Source organism: Perognathus longimembris, chromosome 17, assembly GCF_023159225.1.
Source record: "Perognathus longimembris pacificus isolate PPM17 chromosome 17, ASM2315922v1, whole genome shotgun sequence".
NCBI classification, from domain to species: domain Eukaryota; kingdom Metazoa; phylum Chordata; class Mammalia; order Rodentia; family Heteromyidae; genus Perognathus; species Perognathus longimembris.
Window position 1 is genome coordinate 7,527,740 of NC_063177.1, and position 22,266 is coordinate 7,550,005.

General features: G+C 44.9%; 1 long non-coding RNA gene across 1 annotated transcript; it reads right to left on the minus strand.

The window, feature by feature from the left end:
* Window positions 1–434: 434 nt before the first annotated feature.
* Window positions 435–18,792, minus strand: LOC125365980. Its single transcript, XR_007213765.1, has 3 exons — window positions 18,422–18,792; window positions 17,334–17,340; window positions 435–456 (listed from the first exon to the last, which is right to left on the minus strand). It is a non-coding gene; the product is annotated as an uncharacterized LOC125365980 (long non-coding RNA).
* Window positions 18,793–22,266: the final 3,474 nt, after the last annotated feature.

The window sequence follows — 22,266 nt, forward strand, 5'->3', positions numbered from 1 at the left end:
AGTATATTCTTGTATAAAGTGTTATATATATATATATATATATATATATATATATATATATATATATATATATGTTAGCTAATTTTATGACTCTTGTATTTGCTCATGATACTAATAACTAAAGTCTTTTCCTCTTTTCTTTTTTTTTCTTTTTGCCAGTCCTGGGGCTTGAATTGTGGGCACTGTCCCTGAGCTCCTTTTTGCTCAAGGCTAGTGCTCTACCACTTGAGCCATGGTGCCAATTCTGGCTTTTTCTGTGATTAATTAGAGATAAGAGTCTCACAGACTTTCCTGCCTGGGCTGGCTTTGAACCTCAGTCCTCAGATCTCAGACTCCTGAGTAGCTAGAATTATAGGCATAGAGCCACTCGTGCCTGGCCTTATTTTCTCTCTCTCTCTCTCTCTCTCTCTCTCTCTCTCTCTCTCTCTCTCTCTCTCTCTCTCTCTCTCCTTCTTTCTTACTGGTCCTGGGGCTTGAACTCAGGGCCTGGGCTCTATCCCTGAGCCTCTGTGTGTTCAAGCTAGCACTCTACCATTTGAGCCACAGCACCACTTCCAGCCTTTACTATTTATGTGGTACTGAGGAATTGAACCCAGGACTTCATGCATGCTAGGCAAGCACTCTCCCACTAAGCCTCATTCCCAGCCCCTTATTTTCTTTTAAATGGGCATCCTCTTTCTTTCTTCTTTCCCTTCTCATCCTTTATATTAGGGCTTAAACTTAAAAGCTTCATGCACTCAGTTGGCTTTCTTGCTCATGGATGGCTGGTGCTCAACCAGTCACATTCATTATTTTTATCAGCTTATATTAAATTGTCCACAGTAAAGGACTATCCAATGATGGCATTCCATAATGCATATATATGCTCCAATTTACTCCCTCTTCTACTCTCTTATTTCCTTCTGCTTCTCCCTTTTCCTTTTCCCTACCACCTCACCCATCAGCCCTCTTTATTTTCATGACCTTAGTCCCCTCCCAGCTTCCACAAAAAAAGAGAGCGCCTGTGATATTTATCTTTGTGGGACTGGCTTATTTCAATTAGGATGATCATCTCTAGTTCCAGGAGTTTACTAGAAATAATTTATTCTTCATAATGTCTGAGCAAAACTCTATTATATAATAAATAAAACATTTTTCTTTATCCATTCCTTAAGACTTGAAACTTTGAAACTATTGGAGGAAAACAACATAGGGGAGAATTTTTCCTCACCTTCCTATGTGTATTTATTATACCCATTATACATACATACATAGATATGCGTATATATGAATACATGTACACACACATATGAAGGTCCAAGGTCAGAAAATTTCAGACACCAATTTAACCAACTCTAGGTAGTTTCTCTCATTGAATTTTTATCACTAAACACTTAGAAGAAACAATAATGTAAGGGAGCAACTTGCCCAGATTTTTATTGGACAGCTTTTGCATTTGGTGGTATAAAGATAAATAGGAATGGAAGACTTCAGGAATATATCCACACATTTCACTCATCTCCCATGAATGGCTTTTGGGTATCTCTGGCATTAATGCACTATGTTTCAAAGCTGAGTGAGTTATGAGTGAGGTAATGAGTGGTTGCTCCATTTCACAGGATTTAGAGTCCAATGTTTCCATAGAGGTCCCTCTACAGTCCAGCTATGGAAAGACAGGACTTGTTATTTGGTGGGGGTGGGGTGGGGGGTTGTCTGAGATTCCAGTTCCTATTTGCAGGTTTGACATCAGATCCCTTGATCATTTCTCTTACCCATTTATAGAGGCCACCCTGTCACACAACTGCAGCAGAAATCGCAGAGGGTTCATCATTCAAATTGTGTGGCAATGAAGCCCTAGCTGAGGCATAGAAAAAGGAAAGAGTTGATCAAAGTCAGCTCAAAGTTTTCCAATTATAGAAGGTTTATTGAACCTGGTACAAAAGAAGGTCTTCAAAAACTAACATTACCGTATGGTCCAGCAATTCCACTTCTGGGTATAGATCCAAAAGAATTGAAAGCAAAGTCCTAAAGAAATGTCTGCATATGTATGTTCATTGCAGCACTAAACATGGTAGCTAAGAGATGGAAGCAAACCAGATGTTCACCAGCAGATGAATAGATACATAAAATATGTATATGAGCCTGATTAGAGGAACTCACCTCTCCTTGGGATTTGGGGCATGAGTTAAACACTGTTATAGTAAGTACTATTCAATGCTACTAGAATGGTTCTATGTAAAGTTTCCTTCAAGTCTTTTACATTTCAAATGTTTGGCTTCAATAATCATAGAAATGCAAACAAAAGTAATTTGCTTTTTTCTCATGGCCAGGGTTATCTAAAATATTGTTTATAGTTGTCAAGAATCAAATGGGGGCTGGGAATATGACCTAGTGGTAACAGTGCTCACCTCGTATATATGAAGCCCTGGGTTCGATTCCTTAGCACCACATATACAGAAAATGGCCAGAAGTGCCGCTGTGGCCCAAGTGGCAGAGTGCTAGCCTTGAGCAAAAAGAAGCCAGGGACAGTGCTCAGGCCCTGAGTTCAAGGCCCAGGACTGGCTAAAAAAAAAAGAAGAAGAATCAGATGGTTGTAACTGTAGGTTTATTGTTGGTCCTCTATTTGAGTCCATTAGTGTATGTGTCTGTTTTTGTGCCAGCTCATGCTGGGTTTGTTACCTTAGCTCTGCAGTAAGCTTTGAACTTGAGTATTGTGATGATGCTAGCATTCTTTTCTTTCATTTGGAAATGCTTTGGCTGTTTGGAGTCTTTCGTGTTTCCATGTGAAATGTACAATTCTTTCTAGTTCTGTGGAGAATTTCACTGGAATTTTGATTATGTTGAATCTATAGATCAATTTTGGTGATATTCATGGCAAACCTAAAGGTTCATTGCCATTTTCTGAAGCAGGAAGATGCCCTAGTTAACGAATACATTGCCAAGCCTGCAACCTTGCTATCTTTTTTCTCATTCCATAAAAAGTACTATGTGCCCCTCATCTCCTCTAGGTAGATCCCCTGAAGATATTCTTTGGGGCTGGCTTTGAATGAAATGTATAGGGTCCTTCTACTCTTTGCTTTTGAATTTGGGACCCTAAATGGTGGGCCTGTGTTGCACTACACTCACTGGTTGTGGGGACAGCCCTACACACTTCTCCCGCCCAAGGGAGGCAGAGTGTGTCCCGGTTGGGGCTAAGCTGAGATGAAGTAGGACCGTCGAAACCACCCATCCCAAGCCCCCCTTATGTTTAAGAGCAGACACTGGACACGGAGATTTCGGGGAGCCATCTGATGGACTACTGGCTTCCGAAAGTTTTATTCAGGTGAGGGGTTTATATAACAGTAATGACGAGGGAGGGGGAGGGACTGACCAGGTGCTAACGATAGGCTGGTGAGCATGTCCATCACGGTGATGTCACGGAACTTCCTGCAGAGGGGGAGACCACAGTCCCCCCAAGGACCCATCCCCGGCTCCATTACGAGACATGTGCTCGCAGACAAGAGGCGGGGCTGGTTTGGGGGAGGTTCCAGACCCGGGGAGAAGGTGGGAGTGGCTAACAGCCAGCAGTCCCAGGTCTTAAAGGTATAGCCATCCCCGACATTCTCCTCCTTTTTTGTTTTTTAAATTAGCAGGAGATGCTGTAAACATATGGCATATGTAGGCATGAGGCAAATGCTGACATAAGATATATATGGGGCCTCTTCCACAAGGGGGGGGGGTAAGTGAAGGGGCCACCCATTTGGCTCAATCCGGAGAAATTGGAGTCCTTAGCCCATTTCTGCACCACTCAAGATAATGCAGGCATCATTCCCCTCTTCTGGTGGTGAGGCAAAAGCAGGTCGAAGCTCTTGGCAACTCTGTTAGTCCATAGCAGCCAAGGTGCTGATAACTTAAACACATGTGGTTAGTAAAACATTTTTTCATATGCATTGAGGCAAGGTACTATATCCTAATGCCTATTTTTTAAACATTTTTCTCATAAACATTGAAGGCAAGGCACTAAACCCTTGCGTCTACTTTTTAAACATTTTTTTTATCACAAACACTGAAGTAAGGTGTCTAAACCCTCACACCTATCTTTCTCTAGTGTGAACCCCTAAACTCAGCAGCAGGGTGAAAGGCAAAAAGGAAACAACAAGGTAATAATACTCCATTCCAATTTTTGCAAGGCTGCGGGCAATATTGCCACAGCAAAACATTGCGCTGAGGACTCCAGGCGGAGTCCAGGGAGCAAGCAGGGCTGGCACCGGTCCACCACTAATGTACATAGGCAGGCTTCCCACAATTCCATGGAAAAACAGGAAAAAAATCCACCACGATCTCTGTTTTCCTAGAGAGAGAGAGCAAGGAGAGACATTTCTGCAGAGCGAGTGCTCCGGGCTTAATTTCCCAATCTGGAAAGGTACATACAATGCTCCTTCCCTCACTGTTCTGGGAATATTTAAAAATTTTTTATGTAAATTTAAGATAATTAATTAAGATATTTAATGTAAGCATAGCTGTCCTTAACTAGTCATGTGGCTGTTGCCCCCTTTTTGTTTTTTAAAAAATGACACAGGAGGGCACCAGGCTGGGAGTATGGGTGAAGGTCATTTCTTCTGGAGCTACTTGCTGCTGAAAGGGGGAAAAATGGTCAGGGGCCCCTGATTTGCCTGGCACTGTCCAGTTTGGTTGGTAAAAGTATTAGGAAGTTCCTAGGGCTGGGGCCTCCAGGGTCCAAATATGTGTTGGGCACAGCAGTGTAGAAGGATGATGGCCTTGAACTGCAAGTTCCCAGGTGGTGACCTCAGTGAGGGATGTTATTCTGTTAAAAGAGACTTTTGAAAAGGTCAGGCAAAAGACTGACAAGTTCATAGGGCAGTTAACATGAATGGCATAGGAGAACATACCCTGGGCATAAGCCAGAAAAGTTCCATTTAGAACATAAACCCAATTATGTCCAATTACAAGGAAGGAGGGATAGCTGAAGGAAGTGTTTAGGGATAGTGGTCCGGTTTGGAGTAGCCAGTCAAAGGTTAAAATAAATATATATATACATATATACAACTGGCAGGAACAGGAAAACGGACAAGTATGAGCACTGGGTGGGTACAACTGTTCCTCCTGATCTCCCAGCTCTGATTAGTTTTGAAAGAGCGAGATAAGGCGCCTCTATTTAGGATGTGACACCATTTTCCTCTTACTCCTCTCCATATCCCCGTTTCCTGGACTGGCTGAGTCCCAGGAGTTCAGGCGCTTGTTGCTGGGATGGCATGCTCCCATCAGCATTCACGGGGTTTGAACTCAGGGCACTGTCCCTGAGTACTTCTGCTCGAGGCTAGTGCTCTACCACTTGAGCCACGGTGCTGCCTTCAGCATTTCTCTGGTTCTCTTGAGCCAAGCTTTCAGTCTGGCTCTTTGCTGGTTAATTGGGAGATGGAGTTTTAGAGAGATTTTTCTGCCTGGGCTGGCTTCGAACTGCAATCTGAGGAGCTCTCACCATAAAAGCCCTTTTTCATATCCAATTAACGCAACAAGGAGAACAATAGAAACAGAGCCCCATTTGTGACTTGTCTAGAATTGACCAACACTGAATGAGATCTATGTGCTATCAATTTAAATCATACCATTTGATCTTACCGGCAGGCGGAAGAGAGCAAAAATGAATGATAATTGAGAGGGAAAAGATTCAGGATAATGTAAAAGTCTCAGCTTTAGCAGTGGCTGTGTCTTCCATCCTGGCTTAGCAGGCTTCATGCCATGTGTGATGGAGTCAGGCAGGAGAGATCTGGGCAAGGCTGCAGTGGCATCTCTCAAAATCTGGATAGATTGTCACACGTCCTGCTAGATTGCCTGCAAAATTCTACACAGACTGGTTAAAGACATTTAAAATCCCCCAGCATTTCCTGGTTGGTTGTTCTGAGTATTCTCTGGCTTTTGGAGGGTGATGCCCTTCTGGTTCAAGCAGGGTAAAAGAATTTTTCTAATCACAAAATCCACTCGGCTAGCTCACATTTTTTTTTAACCTGTATTCTGTGAAGCAAAACGTTAATATTGGGTCAGGAAAATTTAGGTTAATAGTCACATTTGTATAAAATGATTCTGATTCCTCGATCTTAAGAGTTTATGAGAGCACAGAAGAGAAAAATGGAAAAGTAAAATCTTAACTTATACCAAAGAATTGTCAGGATCAGAGGTACACTTGACTTTTAACACACTGGTTTTACATCTTAGACACATTTACTTGTACCCAAACATGACCAGTTTGGGTTTAAAATCTGTTTTTGTTTTGTTTTTATAAGTTTTACCAACAGATACACATAGACATACAGACAAGCTCTTAAAATTGTTTTTTTGATTGCCCATATAAGTTTTCTGGAATTCCAGTGGCAAATGATATTATTTTGCCCATAATAGAACCACGTGGTCAGATAAAAAAGCAAGAGAAACCTTTTCTAGGAAGTAAAAACTTTCACAGTTTATCTGGCAAGGAAATGAAGAAGCCACGTTTTGAAAAAACCAGTTTGAAGACAGGACATAAACAGAACATAGACACGCGGCATGGCTTAACACAGCAAGATATCTTTAAGCCCCTGCCCAGCTCAGGGGAATTGCAAGGCACCCACGAATTGCAAGGCCACAGCTACAGAATTCAGAGTGGGGGCAGGGTTACCAGGAGCTGGAGGCTCCAAGTCCCTGCCCAGCCTCCAGGAATTTGCCACGCCCATCACCGGGGGGTGGGGGCAGGAGGAGGCCACCCCAAACCTATCACCCATGGCCACTGAGGGCTCCGGCGGCAGCAGCGGCATGCGTCCTGGGCTGTGGGGTTAACGCTCTGGGAGGCCAGAGCATGTCCTGGTTGGGCCTAAGCTGAGATGAAATAGGGCCATCGAAACCACCCATCCCAAGCCCCCCTTACGTTTAAGAGCAGACACTGGACACAGAGATTTCGGGGAGCCGTCTGATGGACTACCGACTTCCAAAAGTTTTATTCAGGGGAGGGGTTTATATAACAGTAATGACGGGGGAGGGGGAGGGACTGATCAGGTGCTAGCGATAGGCTGGTGAGCATGTCCATCACGGTGATGTCATGGAACTTCCCGCAGAGGGGGAGACCACAGTCCCCCCAAGGACCGGTCCCTGGCGCCATTACGAGACATGTGCTCCCAGACGAGAGGTGGGGCTGGCTTGGGGTAGGTTCCAGACCCGGGGAGAAGGTGGGAGTGGCTAACAGCCAGCAGTCCCAGATCTTAAAGGTATAGCCATCCCCGACAGGCCTGGATATCTGATTCTGATCATACTCATATTGCCATGCGTGGAGCCCCATACCAATTTACCACACCAACATACAAGTCTACAGCCTCATTTTGCACTACACCCCACAGTGCAATGATGAGCCCAGCCCCTCAGCCCATGCATGCCCCACACTACAGGAAGCAGGAAATTCACCTCAATGTGGGCAGCCAGGGGTGGGAGAAACAGACCAAAGAACTTGCTCCCTCTGTACCTGAATTCTGTGTTCCCTCACTTGCCTGCCACTGCCTCAATGGATGGTCACCCTGAGGCCCAAGTCACTGCTAGGTCTGAGGCACATAGGACTCAGCATGAAGGCTACCAATGCCAGAGGCCCTACCAGTATCTGTGTTTCTATACCTAAAATTAGCGGGTTAAAATTTACAATTTCCAAGTAAAGAAATAGGTTTATATCTCATAAACATGTACAAAATTGTGCCGGGCTAGATTTACCTCCCCTGGTGCGGGGATGCTAAGCTTACTCCCTTATCAGTGCTCCCCTTTTCACCCTCTCCCCTGGGCACCTGACCAGCAGGCGGCCAAGGTGGAATGAAGGGACACAGGCTAGCCTAAGTTGCACGTGGCCGAACGAGATCCCCTTTTCCTCCCTCCTTACACACCAAGGAAGCCAGGCACAGACGGATCTCGGAAACGCTTCGGAGAGCAATCCAATTTAATTGGGAGGGGCTCACAGTAATATAGTAGTGATGACGAGGATTGAGCATGAGCTGGCGATAGGCTGGCAAGCTTGTCCATCTAAGAGCAGCTCCCAAGGACCTCCCTCATGGGCTAACATCACTTCCCATAGTACTGCCCTGTGGGCAAAGCCCGCGCGAAAAGGGAGCACACGTGCTCGCTGGCGCAAGGTGGGGGATGGTCTCAAAGCTACCCCTTCTGGTTCCGGACGGAGAAGGAGATAGGTGTGGCTCATTTCCACACAGCCCCAGGGCTGGGGGAAGGACGCTCTCCTCGGCCTTCCCCCCTTAAGGCCAAGATGAATCCCCAACAAAATTGCATGCTAACAAACACAATAAATAAAACTAACAAAAAAGTGAAGATGATTTGAATAAACAGAAAGGTATATCATGTTCATCAACTGGAAGTCTCAACTAGTTAATGATGGTAATAATCCCAAAATCCTGAAAAGATTTCTTACAGATATCTATTTGAATATTATAAAATTACTGTGTAAAATGCAAAAGAACTTGAAGAGCTTAATACTTTTGAAAGAAAAACAAAATGATAGGATAACCATTCCAATACCAAGACTAATATGTATCTTTTCACATAAGACTATGTCATATTAGTGATGTCTACACACAGGGACCCCAGAACAAAAATCCCAGATATAAACCTATACAAATAATCCTAGTGAGTTTTAACAGAAAATCGAAACCAAATCAATTGAGAGGGGCTAGAATTATCTTTTCTTTGTTTCTGTTAGACTGAGACTCAAACCAAGTACCTGAAGTTTTGTCTTTGGCTGGTGCTCTACCGACTGAGCCATGCCTCCAACTCACACATTATCAACTAATGTTCCTAGAACAATTAAATAAATACATGAATAAATACATGACTCTCAATATAAAGCATAATTAAAAAATAAAGCGTTAAACTATGAAACATGTAGGCAGGTGCTCTTGCATATTGTTTCTTATTTATTTATTTAGTGTGTGTATGTGCATGCGTGTGTGTGTGTGTGTGTGTGTGTGCGTGTGTGTGCAGGCTGGCAGTGAGGTTGGAACTCAGGGCCTGGACACTGTCTCTTCACTTTTTAACTCTAGACTAGTGCTCTACTACTTGAACTATACCTTCACTTCTGGCTTAGTGCTGGTTAATTGGAGATAAGAGTCTCACGGACTGTTGGGGACTGTTTTGGCCTTGGTGGGGGAAGGGTGCCAAAAGCGAGACACTGCCCTTCCCCCAGCCCTGGGACAGTGTGGGAGGGAGCCCCTCCCACCTTCCAGCCTCAACCAGAAAAGAAGCCCCCCGCCCCTGAGGGGCAGACATGTGTGTGCCACTATGATAGGGATTGTCCAGCCCACAGGGGAGGTCTCGTGACATCACCTGATGGGCAGTCCAGCTTGGCCAATGGCCCAAGTCCTTTCCTTTCCCACCATGACCGCTATATAAGCCCTCCTCCCAAATTAAAGCCTTTGAGATGCATTCCACCATCGCGGCATTTCCCTGAAGTCTTCTTCCTGTGTCAGTAGGGGCTGGCGATGAAGGGGACTTCGGCATCCCACTCCAGCTTAGAGCAGTCTGGTAATGGCTCGGGCATTTCCCAGGAGATGAAGGGGAAAGGGTCCTCAGAGGCCCGACATGTTCTCCCCCGGAAGATTGGGTGAGAAGGGGGTCCGGAACCCCCCATCATAGGGATCCATCAGATCCCTACATCTGGCGCCTGAACGCGGGGCAGAATCGCATGGTCGGGAATTTTGGGGTACAGTACATGGTTTTCAGGAGTGGGACATGTCCTCCAAATGGGGGGAGGCATGCACAAAGAGCAGGTGGGCTCGCAGGACACAGCGCCAGAGTTGCCCCGCCATGGCGATCTGGTGCCAGGCGGTGGAGGGAGCGGGACGCGCATCCCGCGGAGACTTAAGCAGCGGTGGCAGTGATTCCGCGCGCGCCGGGGAGCGGGGCGAGTGGTCCGGGCCCCGTGGCTGGCACAGTGGGGGAGCGCTGGGGATGGCGGTGGGAGCCCTCGCGCACCTGGCGTGCCCAGGTCCCCCATCTGCGATTGGGCCGTCAGACACGGTGGAGGCTCACGGCGAAAGCATGTGGTCGCCGCCAGAACACAGCGGGAGCTGGGTTTGGGGCCAGCAGCGTGCGCTGGGGCCCATGTGGCCTCGGGCAGCGGTGGCGCTCCAAGCCACCTGGGCCGGAGCCTCTGTTGAGGTGCGCGGGCAGCAGCAGCAGCAGCAGTGGCCTGGGGCAGCTCGACCTGCTGCAGCCCGGTGACCTCGAGCAGTGTGTAGTTTTGGGCGGAAACTGCTTTGTGCCTGGCTCCCTCCCCCTGCCTTTAAGGGAAACAAAAGAGTTGATGGTTGTTAAGCTCAGAGGTTCGGTTGAGTTCTGCCTGTTGTTGGTTGAATCCTGTTTTCTCTGGCTGGTCAATGCACATGGTGCGCAATGGAGTCCTCCATTTTGAAGGTGGAGTCCCACCCATTTCCCCAGGTGAGGGGCATGCCAGACTCCCCTGGCCTGGGCGGGGACTCACACTAACAAGCCTCCAGTGATTGTGCTACAGATGGGAGGGGCTAGCGCCCCGCCGTGCTTGCCTGCACGTTGCCTCTCCAAGTCAGACTTATGGCTGCAGGCAGGGTTAAAGCCAGGGAAAGCTTCAAGTTGTGAACTAAAACAAAATATTAAAGAGAAAAACAAAGTTTTGATACGGCAATAGGTAATTTGATTGGACTTCCATGTTTACCAGTTCAAAGATACAAAAACAACTGGAGGAGTTTTTCTAAATGGATAAAAGGGTTTGCTTGTCTGCTGTGATTTAAAAAATTGTCATGTTGGGAGTGGGTGATTAAGAGAGGTTTCCTTTTTGTTTTTTTTTTCAACCACGTGGTTCTATTATGGGCAAATTAATAACATTTGCTACTGGAATTCCAGAAAACTTAAATGGCCAATCAAAGCAATTTTAAGAGCGCTCAGGTGTGTGTGTGTGTGTGTGTGTGTGTGTGTGTGTGTGTGTGTGTGTGCGCATGTGTGGTTGTTGGTAAGATTTAAAAGCAGAACAATAGGTTTTCAGCCCAATGTTCGATGCAAACAAAGGTGTCTATGAAAAATAGGGTTCAAATAATACAGCATGTGGTATAAGTACAATGGTATAAAACCAGTGTGTTATTTTATATTCAGTGTGTTAAAAGTTAAGTGTGCATCTAGTCTTAACAATTCTTTGGCATAAATTAAGATTTTACCTTCCCATTTTTCTCTCCTGTGTTCTCATAAACTCTCATGATCAAGGAATTGGGATTGCTTCATACAAATGTGACTATTAACCCCAACTTTCCTGACCCAGGATTAATATATTGCTTTATAGGATACAGGTCGACATATGTGCTAGCCGCATGGACGGTGGCAGCCTGTGGATACAGGAAGCTGCCACAGTCTGTTCCCAAACTGCCTGGTTTCACTACTAACGATCCTTTGCTCTCTCTCTCTCTCTCTCTCTCTCTCTCTCTCTCTCTCTCTCTCTCTCTCTCTCTCTCGATTTATGAGCCTTGTGAGGATGTGAATAGTCCCATCCTAACAGTTACTCCAGGTTAAATCACCATAGTTATGTTAGTGGCCACAGAGCTAGCCAGGTGGATTTTGTGATTAAGAAAATCTTTTCACCCTGCTTAAACCAGAAGGGCATCAGCCTACCAGAGCCAAGAATTCTGGGAAATTTTAAACACCCTAACCAATCTATATAGAAAATTTACAGGCAACCCAGAGCGAGATGTAACAGTCTATCCAGAGATGCCACTGCAGCCTTGCCTAGATTTCTCCATCGCATGGCATGGAACTTGCCAAATTGGGATGAGGGACACAGCCACTGCTGGGACTGAGGATTCCACACTGCTTTTATCTGTGTTCTCTTTCACTTGCCAGTGGGATTAAATGGCATGATTCAAGTTGATGGCATATAAATCTCATGTTCTCTAAGTATTATAGCAAAACCTTAACAAGCAGTTTTTGGTCAGTTCTCAATGAGTTACAAATGGATTATCTCTGTTGTTTTTCCCTGTTGCTCAATTGGAGATAAAAAAGGGCTTGTATGACTAAGACTGCCTGGATACAGTTCAAAGCCAGCCCGGGCAAAAGAAAAATCTCTCTAAAATCCCACCTCCCCGTTAAACGGCAATGAGCCAGATTGAGAGCTCAACTACAGAGAACCAGCAAAAGGCTGAAAGCAGCATCGTGGCTCAAGTGGTAGAGCACTAGCCTTGAACAAAAGTGCTCAGGGACAGTGCTCAGGCCTCGAGTTCAAATACGGATGGGAAAATACAACTCCAGCAACAAACGCTAAAAGTCCTGGGACTTAGCCAGTCCAGGAGATGGGAAGGTGGAGTGGAGTGAGAGGAGAATGGTGTCATATTATCCTAAAGGGATCAGAGCCGGGAAATCAAGAGAGATAATTCCTGTCCATTTTCTTCTTTTCTGCCAGTTGTATATATGTATATGTATATGTGTGTATATATATATATATATATATATATATATATATATATATATATATATATATATATATATATATATATTTATTTTTTGCCTCTGACTGGCTATGCCAAACCGGTTTTCTATCACTAAACACTTCTTTCAGTCATTTCTCCTTACCTGTTCACTTTACAATTGGGTTTATGCTCCAAATGGAACTTTTTCTGGCTTATGCCCAGGGTGTTTTCTACGTCATTCATGCCAACCAGCTCTGAGAACTTGTCAATACTTTGCCTGACCTTTTCAAAAGTCTCTTTTGAGGGGCTGGGGATATAGCCTAGTGGCAAGAGTGCCTGCCTCGGATACACGAGGCCCTAGGTTCGATTCCCCAGCACCACATATACAGAAAACGGCCAGAAGTGGCGCTGTGGCTCAAGTGGCAGAGTGCTAGCCTTGAGTGGGAAGAAGCCAGGGACAGTGCTCAGGCCCTGAGTCCAAGGCCCAGGACTGGCCAAAAAAAAAAAAAAAAGTCTCTTTTGACAGAATAAAATATCTTGCTGAGATTACAACCTGGGAATTTGCCGTTCATAGCCGTCACCCTAACACAGACCTGAACCCTGGAGGCCCCAGCCCTGGAAACTTCTGGGTATGCCCAAGATACAGGAGTTGGCCAGAGGAAACCATAGCACTCTCTGGCCCTAGTGACCATTCTTGTGGTAATGATGGGAACTTTTGCCAGCCACACTGGACGGTGCCAGGCTGACCAGGGGCCCTTGATTACGTCACCCCCTTTCAGCAGGAAGTAGCTACAGAAGACAAGACCATCACCCATACTCCCTGCCTGGTGCCCACCGGTGTCATAATTTTAAAAAACAAAAGGGGGGGGGTATTCCCCAGGATTAATTAAGGATAGTTATGCTTATGTTAATTATCAAGAAATTTTAAATCATCCCGAATCAGTGTGGGATGGAGTACTGTATATGTGTTTTTCCAGATTGGAAAATTAAACCCAGAGCACCTGCTCTGGAGAAATGTTTTCTTCTTGTTCTCTCCAGGAAAAGGAGGACCATGTTGGACTTCTGCTCTTCCATGGAAATATGGAAAGTAGGACTGCATACGGTAGGGGGCAACCAAGCTTCCTTTCCTTGTTTGCTTTCTAGATTCTTTCTTGAGCATCTCATGGCTCAATGTTTTGCCGTGGCAATACTGCCTACAGCGTCACAGAAAGAAACTAAAGGAATTTTGCACCGTGCTTCTTCCTTTCCTCTCCCCCTGCTGCTAGACTTGGGGAGTCCCGTTGGAAAGAAGATAGGAGTTGAGGGTATTGACACTCAACCCCAATGTTCTATGATAGAAATGTTTGAGAAAAGTAAGCGCAAAGGTTTAGCGCCTTCACTTCAATGTTTATATAAAAGAATGTTTTACTAATCACTTATGTTTGAGTTATCAGCTACTGTGAACTGCCAGGAATGCCAGAGTTTCAGCCTACTTCTACTTCACCACCAAAAGAGGGCTGATGTCTGCATCTTCCTGCACTTGACAGAAACCAGCTGAGGATTCCGACTTCTGGGCAAATCCAGACGGATGGACCCTTACCTACCCCTCACCCCAGTTGTGTGGAAGGGGCCCCACAGATCTTATGTCAGCATTTGCCTTATGCCCACACATGTCATGTATTTACAGCATCCCCTGCTCATTGAATAAACAAAAAGGGGGAGATGTGGGGAATGTTTTGGCCTTGGTGGGGGAAGGGTGCCAAGAATGAGACGCTGCCCTTCCCCCAGCCCTGGGACAGTGTGGGAGGGAGCCCCTCCCACCTTCCAGCCTCAACCAGAAAAGAAGCCCCCGCCCCTGAGGGGCGAACACATGCATGCCACCATGATAGGGATTGCCCAGCCCACAGGGGAGGTTTCATGACATCACCTGATGGGCAGTCCAGCATGGCCAATGGCCCAAGTCCTTTCCTTTCCCACCATGACCGCTATATAAGCCCTCCTCCCAAATTAAAGCCTTTGAGATGCATTCCACCATCGCAGCGTTTCCCTGAAGTCTTCTTCCTGCATCAGTACGGGCTGGCGATGAAGGGGACTTCAGCATCCCACTCCAGCTTAGAGCAGTCTGGTAATGGCTTGGGCATTTCCCCGGGAGATGAAGTGGAAAGGGTCCTCAGAGGCCCGACATGTTCTCGCCCGGAAGATTGGGGGAGAAGGGGGTCTGGAACCCCCCGACATAGGGATCCATCAGATCCCTACAATGGACTTTCCTGCCCAGGTTGCCTTTGAACCATGATTCTCAGATCTCAGCCTCCTGAGTAGCTAGAATTGTAGGTGTGATCCATCCCCCCACCAAGGGGCTGGCTTTTTCATTTTTAAATCAGTGTACATTAATTGTGCAAAATGAGGTGTTTTATTCTGACATTCTCACCCACTCATATGATGGACCTTGAGCATACTTATTTCTTCTATTATTTTCCCTATCCTTGCCCTTTTCTCTTCTACATCCCTATTAGTCCCCTTTTAGTTCACAACTGCAGAATCTAGAAATAAGAGAATATATGTGATGCTTGTCTTTGCAAAACTGATTTATTTCACTTAATCTGATGATCTCCAGCTCCATCCATTTTCCTGCAAGTAAAATAATTTCATTCTCCTTTAAAGCTGCTGAAAGCTCCACTGTGTATATACACAACATTTCCGCTATCTGTTTTTAACCATGAATCAGTAAAAATCCCTCCAGTAAGCTGACTTTGATTGTTTTGGGTATAACCCCAGAAGTTGCACAAGGAATCATCTGGAAGCTCTGCATGGTGTTTGTGAGGAAACCTCCAGCTGATTTCTACCATGGCTTGACTAATTTGTCTTCTCATCAGAAACAGTTAGGGTCCCCATTTCCCCAGTCTTCACCACCATAGAGTTGGACAACTTTGCATATGTGCCCTATAGCTAATGACTTAGTGCTACAAATTGGCAGAAATCATCTGGGCGCCTCACGCCTGTAACCTGAGCTACTCAGAAGGCTGAAATCTGTGGATTGTGGTTCAAAGCCAGCTCAAGCAGGAAAGTCCGTGAGACTCTTACCTCTAATCAACCACCATAAACTGAAGTGGTGCTGTGGTTCAAAGTGGCAGAGCACTAACTAGCCTTGAGAACAGGGACAGTGTTCAGGCCCTGAGTTCAAGCTGCAGGTCTGGCACAGCCACACAAAAATGATTCCTTCATTCAAAAGTCTCCAGGGAAGAAGTGCCACTGACTCATATCTGCAATCCTAGCTACTTGAGATAAAGACATTGGAAGGATCGTAGCTCATAGCCAGCCCAGGCATAAATAGGAGACCTAACCTCAACCAGTAGCTGGATGCAGTGGCTCATACCTGTCACCCTACTTGTATTGGAAACATAAATAGTTGGACTCAGACTTTATTCAAAAAATTATGAAGGCCAGAAAGACTTATCCATTCACCAGTCGATGAAAGTGTAAGCTAAATCTTTATCTTGGCTGTTGTGAATTGTGCCAACACAAATAGATAAACTAAATAAATCTGATAAAAAAACACAACAAAGCAAAAACAGTGAGCATCAGTGTTTCCTTAGTTCTGTGAGCCACTTAAACAAAGTAATGGTAAAGAGAGGGATGGTGAGACTTCATAGCCATTTGGTCAAAAACATAGGTAAAACAACAAGGAATATGGAACTGATATCTGAAGTGAGGTGGGGTGGACTTAGGGATGAGTTCCAGCCTGTTAGCCTGGGGTTGGGGTGGAAGAAAACCATCTAGAACCTCCTGTAGCTCAATGAGGAGAGGAATGTGGGGAATAACAAGAGACATTCAGGGGAGGAGGCACGTGGCAACTGTGTGGTTGTGTGGAGGGCAGGGGTCTTTGGGACTTGTCACAGAAGAGGATTGCTCCAGTACGTTGCAGAAACACAACCGCTATCAGTGCCTTTCCTATGACATATCAGATCAGCAAAAACCACATCCTGTAATTTGCAGAAACATTTTTAGAAACTTCCCATGAAAGTTGCTTTGCTGTTTCTCCAGAGATGTTACTTTATCTAACCCTTCCTTCTTTTTTCTTCCCCTAGTTTGAATCTACTTTTAAGGGTCAATTACTTCTGGGGAAGTTTAGATTAAAGAATTTGTATTTCTTTGTTCAGAGGTATACTCTATCCTTCAATGAGGATCATTACAACAGTCCATTCAGTAGGAAATTGAGATTTGGACTATGGTAGTTCTGACATTGTTCATTGCAGGGCATAAAAGAAAAATGTAAACTGTACCAAAACCAACACCAATTAAACAGAACCACATAATAAAATAAAATAGATTGCCAAAATGGACACAGGAGTCCTAGAGAACAAGTAAGGGGCAGAAACCCACCATCATGGGGGGAAAGCCCACAGTAGATATCCCAGCAGGTTCTCCTCCTCACATCTAGGCCAGGTGTAGGTTAAAGACTGACTCTTGAAGCCTGTTCAAGAAACTCAGGAAAGAAGATATCAAAGAGGGAATGGTCAACCCAGGCAGGAAAGTCCATGAGACTCCTATCTCCAATAAAATTATATATATATATAATTATATATTATATAGATATAAAATTATATATATATAAAACTCCAGAAGGGGAGCTGTGGCTCAAATGGTAGAGCCCTGGCCTTCCTCAAAAGAAGCTCAGGGACAGTACCCAGGCCCTGAGTTCAAGTCCAGAGATGGTACAGAAAGAGAGAGAGAGAGAGAGAGAGAGAGAGACTGAGACACAGAGAGACACACACAGAGAGAAGCTGTATCGATTAGTATCTCTTCCCTGACTCCAAGGGATTCTACCCTGAGCTGCTAAACCATCTAGCACATCAATATCTCATTTCAATTCCCACCAGGTGGGGTAACTGGAAGGATGACTCAATACAGAATGTGGCTGGGAAAGGCTCACCTGACCTCCCTCCTGATGATAGATTTCTAGAGAAGAAGCAAGTGGACTTGGAAGCTTCCCTGGCTGTGGAGTGAGAGCCAGGCAGCCTGGTGTGGGAAGGGAGCTGTCCTGCCTGGTGGAGTCCACAATGAGCTTGTGGACTTGAGCTCCAAGACAGGGCCCATGTCTGTGTTGCTTTGTTCACGAATATACTGAACCATATTCTTTGTTCAAGAATAAGTAAAACTCTTGTTCCTCACTTGCCTGTGAGACAGTGTTGCTATGTAACTTCAGCTGCCCTTGAATTTGAGGTCCTCCTGCCTCAGCCCCATGGGTGCTGGGATTACAAGCATACATCACCATGCCCAGTTTAACAAACCATCTCACAGAGACATCCCATTGACTTGACTGTGGTCTAAATGTCAGAATCCTGGGCTGACTGATTCATACTCAAAGAAAACTGACTTGTTTACTGAAATATAGCCTCACTATCAGGTAAACAATGGTCACCAATGGCCTGAGATTTGGAACCTTCTATTTTATTCTTACTGGTTTAAATATTTCTCCAATGAAATGGTGAGGGGTCTGAGTTCCCCTACACCCAAGTCCTCCTCTACCTCCACTCCAGAGATACGTGTCTCCTTGTCCTGTTCTACCCACCAAGTCCTTCTCTGTCCTCAGTTCTAGAGCCCATCCCACACCCCCTGCTCCCCTACTGTGCTCACTAAGTCTTTCTCTGCCATAAACCTCCCAGTTATCTCCTCTAGAAAGGTAACTTCCTTGCCTTGGAGCAATCACCATCTCCACTCTCCTTTCTCTCTCTCTCTCTCTGTCTTTCTCTCTGACGACCTCCAGACAGAGATCATTTACCATTAAATCCCCTCCATTGCCTCTGACAGCCCTTCGACTTCTGCCCTTGAGAGTGAGACCCAGGCAGGGTTCCGGAGACTTCCTCTAAGTTCCCCCTTAAAGGCTAGCCATCCTGGATCACTGATTCCGTAAGCTCAAGTCCTTTTCCCATCCTTTATTCCTCATTCCTTCAGAGTGTCTGGATTCTCTAAGTGAAAACTGTCCCTTTGCTCCAAGCGTGGGAACTGTTAGACAGATAGCCCACCCAACACAAACCTATCCTTTTTGCCTTCTGGACTCAGACACTAATCTATTCCTTTTCTCTTTCCTGAGCCTACTCACTTCAAAATCTGGATTCTTAATTTCTCCCTTAAGGTGAAACTCCTCTATGAGGTTGCTATAGACCCCTGGAGGAGCCCTTCCCTCCCTCAATTCTCTTCAGGTCCTGGAGATTGATGCCCACCTAAGAAGAGACAAAGGCCACATGGAGGGTTTTCATGTGACCTCCTTTTTCTCTACAAGCTTTAACAAAATTGTCTTAACTGTTATTTTTCTTGGTATTGCTTGTTTTTCTAGCATTTACCATGTAGTTCTGAGATTACAGATGATTTTCTTCTTTTTAAACCTAAGTGTGCCTTAGAACTTTTGTGCACACACACACATATATATATATATATATATATATATATATATATATATATATGTGTGTGTGTATATGAACATGTTCAAAGTAATCTCATTATAATAGATGAAAAGTCATCATGGTGTAAAAAATTATTTGCTTTTTGACTGCAATTGTTTAAAGGAAAAATCTTTAACAATGAAAGTAGTAAAGGAATGAGACCCAGACCCACTCCTACCCAGCTGTGATGGAGAAAACCAGTAAGGAGAAATATAAAGAAATAGGAAAGATAGTAAAGAAAGCTTTGGGAAAGAAATTGAGAAAACAAAAAATTGTTTCCTCTGGATAAGAAAGGATTTGGAATGTAAGAATTGTGTTAAGACAAACCCTAGAAGGTTTGAGTATGTATCACATAGTATGAGTATGTCTTAAAAGATAGAGCTTATGAGTAAAGTTGGTATGTAATTAAGTTGGCTGTGATTTAAATAAGGTCAAAATTAATCATTTTTATGTCTATCTATAAAAGCAATTACATAAGCCAAAGTTCACTGGAGTGTTTGTTGATGTCAGGGTCCTTCAAATGAACACCTTTTGACTCAAATGCCATTTTCCCTGTTTAATATGTAAGATGCCTTGGATACAGAGCTAAAAGGACACCAACACCTGCATTCTTCCTTGTAATCACAAAGGCATAGCAACACCTACAATGTCTTTACCTCAATTAGTATCATAAAGTGTTATATGCAATTAAGAATAACTGTATTTCTATTTGATCTCCTTGTTGATTTATTTGGGAGTAAGGGACAATCTGGGAATCATGCTGTAGAGCCAAAAAGGACCAGAACTTACCGTAAGTCCTACCCCCCACCCCTCGCTTCCTGGTAAAGACCATATCCAACTGTGAGTTATGAGTGGAATTTTCAGTATCTAATCATGAGTGTGATTTCCCATATTTGTGAGAGGGATTTCCAGTATCCAATTGTGAGTGCAATTTCCAATATCTAATCAAAACCCTGCAGCTGTTCACACATCCCCCCTTGCTACACCGCTATGGCTTAACCAATCAATTTTAAGTGCATCAGTCCCTTGGAACTGACCAATGACCCTTTCCGGATTCCTTCCCTCCACCAAATGCGCCAAACACGCTTTAGGATTATTTTTTTAATTTTCCCGCGGTGTGTGTTGATTTGTTAAAAGATGCTATGATGTATGCTAAGTCCCTGCCTTCCCCAAAAATTGTATAAAACAGCTGGGAGCCCGAGGCTCAGGGCCTCTTGTGTCACCAGCCTGCTGAGTGTGTGGAGGACCGAGCTAGCTCGAAATAAACACCCTTTTTGCTGCTTGCATTGGTCTTGGTCTCTGGAGGTCTTTCAGGGGATCCGAACTCGAGCATTTCAATGCTTCAAAGACAGCTCTGGCAGAAAAATTTTTGCAACTCCACCTCTCAATTAACCAGCCTGGCTGGAAGCATGGCTAAATAACAAGCAGAATTCTGTAAGTGATGCTGTGGCTCAAAGTGGTAGAGTACTAGCCTTGAGCAGAAGTGCTCCAGGACAGTGCCAAGCCTTGAGTTCAAACCCCACACAAAAGAGAAGCTGATTGGGAAAGCTAGTCCTGAAGTAAGAGGGGATGATGTGACATCCTAAGTGGAATTGACCTTTCAAAATTAACCAGAGCCAGGAAATCAAAAGAAAATAGTTAAGCTTGCCCATCTAATGTCCATACCTGTCTACCTTCTAACTGGACAGGTACTTACCTTTGTTATCCGCTATTTACAGGAAATGACCAAGGCCTCTCACCAGGCCCTTAACCACTCCAATCCAGCCCTAGCTTCTGACTGGTTATGGACTCATGTTCCAAATGGAACTTTTCTGACATGTGCCCAGGGTGTGTTTTCCTTCGTCATTCATATCAACCAGTCCTGCCACCTGGTCAACCTTTCCCCTGATTTCACCTTTTTCAAGTTTCTCTTTAACAGGACAATAGCCCTCACTCAGGATACAACTGAGAGCAAGTCAAGGCCATGCTATTAATGCAGGCAACCAGAGCTTTTTCTCACACCAATCTGCCCTGCCCAGCACAGACCTGAACCCTGAAGACCCCAGCCTCAGTGATTCTGTGATGCGCCCATGTCAGCATGAAGTAGCCAAAAAGACAACTGCTGACCCCCTTTTCCTGCTCTTCCCTCTTGGCCAACTTTTTTTTTAATGTAATCAAAGACCTTATATGAAAGAGTTGCCTCTTCCCTCTTGGCCCAATCTTCTTCTTATCTAAAGATGGACTATGAAGGATTTACTCCTGCTTGATTCCCACAACTCAAGCAAAACACCAGGTGCACATGAACAGGCTTGACCACATGCCTGTCCACAGGCAGGTTATTCCAAGGACACCACCCTTGGTCCCCAGGAGACAATAGTCCCCTTACTCCAGGCAAAGCATTCCTCTCTGGGCCTGGCCAAGGACCCCTCCCTTGGTCCCCAAGAGACCACAGCCCCTTACCCCATGTGGAGCATTCCATCTGGGCCTGGCCAAGGACACCGCCCTGGGTCCCCAAGAGACCATAACCCAAGACCTATATAAGCCTACCCCAAAATCCAGTCCCTCACATAACATCCAAATCCACAGGAAGGTCTATGGTCCTTGTTGGTAATCAACAGTGCTATCCTATAGATAACTGAGTCTGGCCTATTCCTTTTTCATTTTTCTCCATTTTCCTAACAGTTTGTTTTTTGTGTTTTTTTTTTAACCTGGCTTATTTAACTTAGGGTAATGAGCTTGAGAGTTATCTATGTCATTGTACATTGCATTTTTCCCATAACTAAATAAGATTCCTTTGTAAAGATTATCCATCTTACAATTGGAAACTTGCGGTTCAAGGCCATCATCTCTTCTACACTACTGTGCCAAGCTACAGGGTGGCCAGAGGAGACCAGGACACCCATTGGCCCTGATGGCCATTCTCATGGTAACAATAAGAACTTTTGCCAGCCACACTGGACAGTACCAGGCCATATGGCAAATCAGGGACCCTTGACTACTTCGCCCCCTTTCAGCAGGAAGTAGCTCCTGAAGAAATGACCTTCACCCATACTCCCAGCCTGGTGCCCTCCTGTGTCATAATTTAAAAACAAAAAACAAAAGAAGGGGGGAGCTGCCCCCATGACTAGTTAAGGATAGCTATGCTTACATTAAATATCTTAAGAAATTTTAAATCTTCCCAAATCAGTGTGGGAAGGAGCCTTGTATGTGCCTTTCCAGATTGGGAAATTAATCCCAGAGCACTCACTCTGGACAAATGCCTTCTTCTTGTTCTCTCCAGGAAAACAAGGACCATGATGGATTTCTTCTGCTCTTCCAAAAAGAATATGGGGAGCCTGCCTGCATACAACAGTGATGGAGGTAGGAGGCAGCCAGCTTCCCTTCCTTGTTTGCTTTCTAGACTCTTCCTTGAGCGTCTCTCAAGGCACAATGTTTGCTGTGTCAGCGTC